The following is a 10,734-nucleotide window of genomic DNA, read 5'->3' on the forward strand; positions in this document are numbered from 1 at the left end:
ACAGAACTCGGCTGGAGGGGACGGCACTCGGCTGGAGGGACACTGGGGCTGAGAGCCGCAGGTGAGTGCTGGCACCTGCTCCGCACCCGGAGCCGGGCTTGCTGCGAGCTCTGCTGTGTTTGAGGTCCGTGTGATCGAGGGCAGGGGAGGTGGGGGACACCCTGCGGGGGGACAGACCCCGCACTGGGACAGACCAGTCAGGGGGACAGACCCCGCACTGGGACAGACCCTGCACTGGGACAGACCCTGCACTGGGACAGACCCCTCACTGGGACAGACCCCGCACAGGGACAGACCCTGCAGACGGACAGACCAGGCAGGGGGACAGACCCCGCTCAGGGACAGACCCTGCACTGGGACAGACTCTGTGGAGGGACAGACCCCTCACAGGGACAGACCAGGCAGGGGGACAGACCCCGCTCAGGTACAGACCCCGCACGGGGACAGACCCCGCACTGGGACAGACCCTGCACTGGGACAGACTCTGTGGAGGGACAGACCCCGCACAGGGACAGACCAGGCAGGGGGACAGACCCCGCACTGGGACAGATCCTGTAGAGGTGCAGCCCCTGGGAGGTTCATTCCTGCAGAAAGGGGAGCTCAGTGACCCTTCTGTAAAACCACAGGATTCATGGAATGGATGGGGATGAAAGGAATGAGATGCCCTCTCTTTCTCTGATTTTCTATATTTCCATGTTTTTCCGTATTTCTGGGTTTTTTTCCCTGTAGTTCCATTTTCTGGAGGGGAGTCTAAGGAACCTGATGTTCTCCCCTTGGTGGGGAGTGGACCGAGCTTAGCTTTAAGGTCCTTTCCAACCCAATCCATTGTATGACTTTATAATTCTGTGATTTTGGTTATTTCTCCACTGGATGCTGGCATAATTTTCTGAGAAGACAAAGGACTTTGTACGATTCAATGTGAATTAAGTAAAAGTTGTTTATTGTGCTTTTAAACATTGTTTATATTTACTTCTCTTGGTTTATACAGTCACGTATTGTTTAATTGGTAGTTCTGTGTTGCCTATGCATCTTTTGATCGGTAGTTTTATTTTGGTTACGAGGTAAGCACGCATCTCTTTCTTAATCTAATTGGTAGATGTGTTGCTTTACTCGGGTTGACACCCTTATGTCTGTTAGTAATTTTTTTGTTTCTTTTTTCTTTTTGTAATACTAACTTTTTTATCTATAAAGATGACTTCATTTTTTAGTTCTAGAAGGTTAGGCTGGTTCATTTAGTACATGTCTGTTTTCTTGTACATATGCTCTTACAATTTTCTGGCTTAAGATGATACTTATTTTATTCTGATATTTTAGTGCTGGATAAAGAGAGTGTGACAGTGAACAAACTTCAGAAGGACTGGGGCAGCATTCCCAGAAATGTGAGTCCCCTGGCACCTCTGTAGGTGCCAGACATTCACTGGTGCCAGCACAGGTCAGACACTGCCAGGTTGGTGTTGAGATTAATTCTGCTGTCCCACATGGACAACGGGAAGGTGGCACATGCGGCGGCCTCTTGAGGTACCAGAGATAATTTCTTACCATTTATTTCAGTGGGAAACTTCCCAGCACATCAGGGAATGAAACATTGAAACAGCTGGTCAGACCAGGGTGGGGCTTGTTTCATCTGTTGCCACTTTCAGGCAGGGGCAAAATAAATCCTGCAACAACATAAAGACCTCAGAGCTGGAGGGTTTGCTGTGCCTCTGGTTTGAAGCAGAGAGGGGGACATAGATAGAGCCTTCAATCCCTGGTTGCATTTCATTGTTTAATATGCTGCATGCAGTGAGCTTTGTTAACCCTCTGACTGCCTGAGGGGTGCTGTCTGTGAGGTGCCCCCAACACACAGAGTTAATTTTAGCTGGAGAGGGACATTTAGCAAAACCCAAGGGCCATGTAAGGTCAAATGGAAGTTGTACAGGCACCCCTTGTTCTCTGCATTCATTAAAGCCCAGAGGGGCTTAAACCCTCGTTCTCTTCAGTGTCTCAAGGGGAATGGAAAGTCCTGGTGGAGGGATATGTCTGGTAATAAGCTGATGTTTAATCACATCTTTGGCGAGTCTTTATTAAATGTCTGTTGCCTGCTATTTTGTTTCATGGATGGAAATGGTAAGTAAATCCCAGCCCTGGGACTGGCACATGCAAGGAGGATAGTCATGGGAGCAGCTATTACTGGGAAAAGTGGGAGTGTTGGGTTCATAGGCAGCCAGGCTCCAACTACATCCTGGACTGCTAGCAAACCCCTTCAGTCAGTCGTGGGTGCAAACACTGAACCAGTGAGAAGAGAACTGAGCAAGAGAACAGAAGGAATCCTCAGCAGTGTGAGGATGAGGGAGCTGATCTGCACTGTGAAAGCAGAGCACTGGTGCCTTCTGCTTTCACTCCCTTGGTTCTGAGCTCCTTGTGTTATGTGAAAGTCCAGTGAGCGGCAGAGGGTCTGACCCTGGCTCTGTGTGCTCAGGGACAGCAGCCCTCAGCTTGCAGGTGACAGAGGGACATACTGGAACATGTGGGGAGGGAAAAGCACTACATGTTCATGCTTGAAACAAGTCCCTTCCATTTCTTCTGGACTCTACAATATGGATGAACTGGTGTTGAGGGACTGGAATGGGAATGGGCATCTCCCACTGAAAAGAGCAGCAAGTACTCAGTAACTGGAACATCACATTTACTTAAATTCAAATGTTGTGGCTATGGAAGACTCACTGGGGCACTCACATGCATGGTGTGACTGTTCCTCATCCTGGTGCAGGACATTCTCCTGGGAAAGCAAAATGTTCTTCTGTCACCCAGCTGGCCCCTAGCCTGGTCTGAACACACAATGTCCCTGTGCTCACACATGACCAGAATGACCAGCACTGCCAGACTCACCTGATTTGGTGTAGTGTGTTGGGTGGTTGGAGGGCTGCAGGTACCTGTAATCTTCCCTGAATGTGGGCCTTTATTCCATATCCATGCCCATTTTCTTGTATAGTTTCTATGGGATTCTCATTGCTGTTATGTCAAGATGGACTTGGAACACGACCACTGAGCTTTGCACATCTTCACTCATTTCATATGTGAATATTTTTGCCCCAAAGAAGCCTCCCTGACACCAATGCCACCCTTAGAGCAGACAGGACTCTCCACCAGGCTGCAGGGAAATGGGGTATCTTGGCCTGGTTTTTGATCTTGGTCATTTCTTTATGGACTGAAAATCCAACAGGGTTTTGAACCTGCCAGGTCTTGGTTTATTGAGTTCTTGCCCTTTCTGAGCCATGTGGTGCCAAAGTCTGTAGGAAGAGCTGTGCCAGTTGTCACCAGTTGGAGCAGGAAGACTCGACATCAATTTTCCAAGAAGGGAATTACAGGGAAACCAGAACGTTGGAAGAGTCTTGTTTCCAGTTAAATCAGAGTTTTAAATTCAATCTGAAATAACTGTTCTTCAGCTGTTGCCTCTAGACATTTCTTCACTGCCCTTCCTTGGGTGAATGGCCTGACTTTCAGGGAAAAGCACGTTCCCGCTGCTGGGGAAGCAGTGCCCACTGAGTGTCCCAGCCTCACAGTGACATTCTGCAGCTCCCAGTGGCACTTGGTAGCTCAGCCCTGGCACACAGGGGTTAACAGGGCCTTGGGTGGGCGGGTGGAAAACAAGCTGTGAAATGGAAGAAGGTCAAGCTCTTGGAGGAGGTTGCTCTGTTGCAGATGGTTTTAAATTATCAGTGCCCCTGGAGGAGAGGCCCCACAAAAACTGTAAAATCAGGGCTGGAAATGAGGCAAAGCACGATCAGTTTTGTGGGATCAGTGGAACAGGAGCAGTCGTGGATCTCCTGGGATTTGTTAGACCCGTTAGACCCCACTGTCTGTCTAATTGGGAATTCCTCAGTTGAGACCCAGCAGCTAAATGTGACGGGAGACTCAACACCATTGGCACTTTTCTGTGGGGAGCAAATGCCGGCAAAGGGAGAACACATGGGAAGAGGAACAGCGGAAATCCCTGAGGTCCTGGATAGCTCAGGCCTCTGGGATAACTCTGCTTCTGCTGCAGCTGAGGAGAGCTGAATGCAGGTTTCAGGGGAGGCAGGTTAATGCTTCCTGTGGGAGCATTTCCAGGCCTTACCCAAAGTGCTGCTCTCTCTGACACTTGTCTGGCAATGGGGTTTATTAAAGCTGCAGCATCCAGTCAGCAAAGCCACAAACTGCTGTCCTGGACCAGCAGGGCTGATGTCTGAGGGAGCATCTCTGGGATGATCACTGTCCAAAGCAGGTGAAATGCTGTGGGAGTCCCACATTGCTAGAAAACAGCGGCTGCTACTGAGAGGATTGTCCAGCAGCAGTCCAGATTTCCCAGATCCTTGTTGTCTTGTTTTCTCGGCTTGTCAACTTTCGAATTGTTTATATTTCACTTTTTAATTGCTTCTACTTTCTACTTTTATATGCCTGCAAAGGTAGCAGGAAGGATCTTAGCCCAGGCATCAGTTTGAGCTATTCCATTTTCCTCTGTTGACATGTTTTCTCATGAGCTGGGAAGCTGTAAACACTGGCAACAGCAACAACGGTCGAAAAGAAAGAAAGAGTAAAGAAAATAACTCCAGAATTTAATTTTCACATTTATCTTTTAAATTGTTGGTTGAAATGGTGATTCCCAGCCCTGCAAGGGAGAAATTTTTGATACCTGAGTGAGAATCTTCTTTCTCAGGCTAGTGGAAATGGTGCTCTTTGTGGTTCTTCTGTCTTGATGCAATCCAACAGGAGTCTAAGCTGTGGCACAAGGGTTTTCTGTGTGTTCCCTTCCCATTAGCCTCAGATTTTAAAATTATCATCTTCTCATAGGAAAGCCTTCTTCTGGTTCTGCCAGCACAGACAGCCTATGAGCCATGGCCATCACAGTAAAAACACTTCTCTTGCCACCTTCTGGAGCCAGCCATTCCTCTCCAGTTGAACATGAGATTTAGTATGAATTTATTCACCCAGTGCAAGGGAAAGCAACCACTGTGGGCTCTCAGGCTGAAGTGAGTGAGAGCAGCCTTCAGGCCAGGCAGGTCGAGCTCCTGGGAGAAGGGAACTTGCAGACTGGCCATCTCTGTGAACATCAGGAACTAAACAAAGGCTCCTCTGCTTTAGGGGAGCTTTCTGAGCAGAGGAAGGAAGGTGTACAAGGTCTTCAAGGGAAGACCAGAAGCAAAAGATTTGAGGTCACAATGCACTGAACTTGTACATCTGGGTTCCTGTCCATGGAAATCAGAGATCCCAGAGTGCTTTGGGTTGGAAGAGAACTTTAAAACCATCTAATTCCAACTCCCTGCCATGGGCAGGGAACCTTCCACTGGTAGAATAAGTGGCCTTGTTTGCTGCTCATGGGAAAGGGATCAGCCCGTGTCTTTGTTGCAAGGAAAGGAGCAAACTGAGGTGTGCCTTTTGGCTGTAGCAGTGGACCTATTCTAGAGCAGCTGGATTTCTTTCAGGCCTCTTGGAATAGCCCAGACTGAGGGACTCTTGTGCTGAGGGCCAAGCCCAGGCATGGTTGATCCACACACAGATGCAATAATTCACTGGTTTTCCTTCTCTGCTAAGGAATTGTGGTATCTCCTAAGGACTCATGGCCTCTGAGTAGGACACACCCATCTTCTGGTGTGTCCTGCACAACCTGGTGTACAGCCTGTCCTGTCCTGGGATCTGCTCAAGTGTTTGTCCTTCTTTGAGGCCCAAGGTCTTGCCTTGGAGATGCAGCCTGGCCTTGACTGATGGTCGCATCTGGCCAGGCTGGCCCTGGCCGTGCCCGGCCTTGCCAAGGGCTGCAGGGCACCTCCCTTGGGCTGGGGGAGTGTGGGGCTATAATGAGCCCCCAGGGCTGCTCCAGCTCAGTGTGGAGACACCCAGCAGCTCCTGGGCACAGCCTCACTTCCTGTGAGACTGGAGAGGTGTGAGGGGGACGGCAGTTTGCTGCTTCTTTTGCCATTTAGTGACATTTACACCAGACAGATAAGGGGCTTATCTTCCTTCCCACAGGTCACTGGTACCTGGGACCAGGGGACCCACTGGACAGCTATGAAGAGATCTGTGCTCTGAGTGAACAAAGACACCGTGGGCCTGGAGACGCAGAAGTGATTTCCAGAGGATCCTCTCAGAAGCTCAGCCTGTAGAGTGGTGAGTTTGGCCAGGTCAGCACTGATTTGTGTGGGGGTGATGCAGAGCTGGGACTGGGAAGTGACACCTTTGTTGTCACACTGAATGTGGGTTTGTGTTGCAGTAGTTCTGGAAATGGTTGTAAATGTTCTGGGAGTAGTGGGCTCCTGTAGGGTACACTGATTTCCCTGGGAAGATGCCAGGCTGTTGGAGAGCTGCTGTCATTGTCCCTTGGAGCTGGCAGGGGACTTGAGGCACAGGTACACTGGGGTTCCTACGGGTTCTCATCCTGGACAGTGAGTAGGGATATGTCATCCTTCCTTCCTGGCAGTGAGACTCTGTTGTGTTTGCTCTGTGATCCTTGCTGTAAATCTCTTGCCTGTATCAAAGTCTGTTTCTGTTATGAAAAATCCATGGGAGTGTTGTGGCCACAGAAAGGCACAGGCTGAGCAGTTCTCTTGCTGCCATCCCATCCCTGCTGCTCCAAAGGGACATGGATTCACTCTCCTGCTCACTGCTGGGGCTTAATGGCCTTTTCTCCCTTAGAAAATAGGGATGGTGTGTGTCTCCTCTTGGCCTTTGGTATCAGTGCCACTTTCATACATAAATGGGTGCAGCGTATCTAGTTTGTGTTTCTGTGGATCCTGAGCAAGCACTTAGGTCGTGTTCATAATCCCTGGAGCAGAGGAGAAGATCAGGTCAGGTATAGATTTACCAAAGGGATAAGTCACACAAAATCTGATCCTTGGACATTCCTCCCCACTCTGCACAAGACCTCCATTCATCACTGGAGAGCTTGTGACATTCCCGCTCTGTGACCTGCTCAGAAGTTTTCATGAAGTTTCCCTTCTGCAGTTTGTTGGCCTTCAGTTCTGTGGTTCTAACCAAAGCATTTGAAATTTTTCTTGAAAATTCATCTGAAATGGGAAGACTTGAGCTCAAAAGATTACTTCAAGTTAACAAAAACCACAGAAAGCCGACTCAAAGCTAAAAGAGAACTTTTTAGTTGAAATATACTCACTGAGTATCTGATCTGAGTAAAGCAAAGCCAGAATTTGACTGAGCTCACAACAATTTGCTATTTTGTTTAGAACATTTTCAGTGTCAGGACCACCCTGATTTTCATGATTTACAAAGAGAAATTCAAAGAGAATTACAAAGAGAAAAGCTTTGTCAGGGGAGGGTCAGGCTGGGTCTCAGGGAAGGTTCTTCCCCCAGAGGGTGCTGGCACTGCCCAGGCTCCCCAGGGAATGGGCACAGCCCCGAGGCTGCCAGAGCTCCAGGAGTGTTTGGGCAGCGCTGCCAGGGATGCCCAGGGTGGGATTGTTGGGGTGTCTGTGCAGGGTTGGATGGTCCCTGTGGGTCCCTTCCAGCTCAGCAGATTCTGTGATGTTTTTATGAAAGAAATGCTGCCTGTGTTGCTGATTACTTTACTGTCACTGGTTTAAGTGTGTGCTAATGGCTTTGTCCCCACTGTGTCTGTGCTTGTGCAATGCCCGTGGCACATCCCAGCCTCTGCACCCATCCCCTCCCCATGAACCACTCTCTGTGTGTGCCTTCCCTACAGCTTTGGCTAATTTTGCTCGCCAGTCTGCCAGCAATTATGTCACATCTTGTCTCTGTATTGCACTGTCTGAAGCCTGTAAATAACTCCCTGTGACTCCCCCCACACCTACAAATCCTCTGACTCCCAAATGTTTTGCTTATTCACTCAGCTGATTTATGGCCCCAGCAGTCGAGTCCAGTCAGGCTCACAGGGATTGGTCTCTTGCTCTGTCTTATCCAGACAGATTGATGAACACACAGGATGAAGGGCAACCTCCCACCCTGACAGGCTTCTAGCTTTATTTTGGGACATTAAAAATGTTGTCAGTAGCCAAGGGCTTGCTCCAGCCCTGTGCCCAAAGCCATGGAAGCTTTCCCTGTGTCTCCAGTGGGGATGTCCCTGCAGCTGCAAAGCAGACAGACTTCTGCCTGGAATGAGGAATGGCCAACTGGATAGCTGAACAAGGCTAATGCATGACAGGGATGTGTTTTACAGAGGAGTGAGAGTGTGGAGCTGCTACCAGTGTCACTCTGTTGTGCTGGGGGTGTTATCAGCATTCACCTGGGGAGGGGTCACTCCCTCTTGGAAGCATTTATTCCATTGAATAAATCATCCTCATTTGGACACCAATGTTTCAAGCACCTGTAAGTGAAGATATGAATTACACTATGACAATTTTTGGAAGGCTTTTGCTGTCTCATTTTAAAAATCCTGCGATTTCTTTTTCTAAATTGAACTGGAGTCAGAACAAAGCCATGATCATTCAGGTAACAAGGGAGTAAAAATTTTAAAAGTAAGCAGGAGTAGGTTTTAGGGACTCTGTGCCATCAGGGTGTTATTTTCTGGTCCTTATTTAATACACAAGACACTGGAAAATGCAATGTGGTTGGATTCATTACACTGAAGGAATGTTCCCTTCATATCCAGCACTGTTATTTTAACCCTGCAATCAATGTGTGGCATTAACATGCTTCCTTCTCCTTCTCCAGAAGTCAGGAATTCACAGGAGTTTAAGGACTCACAGGAGCTTATTTTTAATCCAAGTGAATTTCTGAAATCTTTAATACTCTGTAAACTCAGCAGTTTATACATAGTGCACATAGTGCATGTTGTCCACTGGGAGATGGGGCCTATTACTGCCTGTGCAAATATTGCCAGTATTTGGGGCTTTTACCAAACTAGATTTGAATTTAGCCCTCTCTCAGCAGTTTTTGTTATGGTAACACATGTCCACTGTCACACCAGGCTGAGAATGAATCATTCTGACATGAAACATTTGGAGATGCCAGGAAAGGCTTTGGAGCTGAATTTGTACCCCATAGCTGGTTCAGAGTAGCTGCTCCTCTCCACTGCCCAGCGTGGAGGAAAGGAGTCAGGAGGAGCAAAGAATAAATGCAAGTGTAACACAAACAGAGCTTAGGGGAAAGCTGCTGCAAGCTGGTGTCAGGTCATCCTGTTGGGTGAGTGTTGTAAGCATCAGGCATTCCAGCTCCAGGAGTGGTGACATGTTTAGGAAGATACAAGAGGCAATAGGGGATTATGTTTGTTGTTAATGTGGTTCAGTACTGTGGAGGATGAATTAAATCCATCTAAAAATCTCAGCCATTCACTGTGCAATGCCCTGCCTGGAGCAGGACAGGGTGCCCTGGAATCAGCTTCTTTTCAGTTCCATTTTGTGTCTTTTCCTTCCCACAACCTCCTCATTCCCTTCATTCCCAGGTTTTAAGACATCTCCCAGGGGATTACAGAAGTAACTGTGTGAGGTACCAGACTAGCAGCACACAGATGTGTGGTGGGAGCAGCAGAGGACATCCAGATCAGGCCAGGAGAGGACAAGAGAGAGGGCTTGGCTGGTGCTCACACAGCCCTCTCCCATTTCCCAGTGCTGTTGTCTCAGTGCATTTCCACAGAGGCCAGGGAGGCTCAGAGATTTCAATTATTGCTGAGATTTGTCGTGTCTGCAGTGCCCCAAAACGAGATTGGTGGTAAGGACAAAGTGGAGCCGGTGATTTTTTGTAGGGGAGTGTCTGTGGCTCTTTGCAGCTGCTGAGTAATGGCAAAACACTTTTTGGCTCAGAAGCTGACCCAGAGGTGTTGTGAGTGACACTCTCTTTGGCCTGGGCATGGTTTATCCAGCACAAATTATTTTTGCTCACTAGGTTGTCTCTTACCTTTAGCTGAAACCAATTCTCACCCAGACAATGCAGCTTGGAGTTGAATGTGTGACAAGGAGATGTCACCCCTACGTGTTCATCAGGTGCCAGGGCTCAGCTGGATGAATGCCTGGTGTAGGTGTGCTCCCAAAGTCCCTGTGCCTTTCAAAACTGATGGAAGGTGCATGTTCCTGTGTCCCTCTGTTGACTGAAGGAGTGCAGAGGGTAAGCAGAGACACAGCACTAATGCCACAGGCAATCCAATCTAATTGCTCTTTCAGAGCTGCAGTAACTCTATAGTTCCTGAGCATCTCTCACATGACAGAGAATCTGCTTTCCCAGCTTGCTGCAAGGCAGGGATGTGTTACATTACACATTGTCCAATTTAAAATACAGGGAAAGAGACTCTTTTGGCAGAAGGTCCCCTGAATGATCCATAACAATAACTCCTGAATGCCAAGCTCACACTTCACCATTCCCTTCTAAAGGCTTCTTGTCTGCTCTCAGGTCTGTTGCTAATTTAACCAAGCTAAATGAGATCAGGATGTACCTCTGCTCCATGCCCCAGTTTAGACATCCATCTCTGTGGTTTTCTTCTCAGCAACTGCTTTTGCCATCCATCAGAACCCACCACGTGAGTGCCATGTGGTGAATGTTTGCCTGAAACACGAGAGGAGGTCTTTAGAGGAAAGCCAGGTGACACAGAGGGATACCACTGGATGTGTACATTTTCCATTCAGCCCTGCTAATCATCCTCATACCCAGGTTGTGCTGGGCATGACAGGCTGATTGGCAGCTCTGCCTCTACTTGGCTGCAAGGATGTGGCAAGTGAGGAAGGACAAACTGTGTCACTAAAGGGAGGAGTGTCAAGGTCTGTCCTTTCCCTTGCAAGCTGTAAATAATGAAAGTATTTGTCTTTTTCAAAGGAGAAT

This window comes from Melospiza georgiana, chromosome 23 (genome assembly GCF_028018845.1).
Source record: "Melospiza georgiana isolate bMelGeo1 chromosome 23, bMelGeo1.pri, whole genome shotgun sequence".
Taxonomy (NCBI): domain Eukaryota; kingdom Metazoa; phylum Chordata; class Aves; order Passeriformes; family Passerellidae; genus Melospiza; species Melospiza georgiana.